A 473-nucleotide genomic window follows, 5' to 3' on the forward strand; every position below is an offset into this window, starting at 1 on the left:
GAAAGGAGGGGAGGGGGCCCTGGGGAGGAAGGTCGGGGAGGGGGCCCTGAGAGGAGAGGAGAGGTGAGGGGCTCGGAGTATCGCTGTCGGCGGGAGGGAGGTCCCTGAATGGTGAAATCGGGCTGGGGGAAGGTTCTTGCTGGGAGAAGATGGGATGGAGCGTCTCAGAGTAGTGAATCGGTCCCCGCGGGGAGAAGACCGGAATGTGGCGTCCTAAATAGTGCAGCCAGGATGATGATGGGAGGGTTTCTGAGGGGAGAGGATGGGTCAGGGGTCCGCAATAGTGAAATCGGAGGAAGGAGGAGGAGTCCCTGAGTAGTGATGTGGGGGGAAAGGCAAAAAAGAATCCTTGCATTCCAAGAACGGTGGCACGTGGGGTTCCTGAGAGGAGGGGATGGGACAAGCGGGGTTCCTGGGAGTGAGCATGGGGTAAGGAGGTCCAGGAAAAGGGGAAAGGGGAAACTGAGAGATTT

This window comes from Neophocaena asiaeorientalis, unplaced genomic scaffold (assembly GCF_003031525.2).
Source record: "Neophocaena asiaeorientalis asiaeorientalis breed wild unplaced genomic scaffold, Neophocaena_asiaeorientalis_V1.1 scaffold357, whole genome shotgun sequence".
Classification (NCBI taxonomy): Eukaryota; Metazoa; Chordata; class Mammalia; order Artiodactyla; family Phocoenidae; genus Neophocaena; species Neophocaena asiaeorientalis.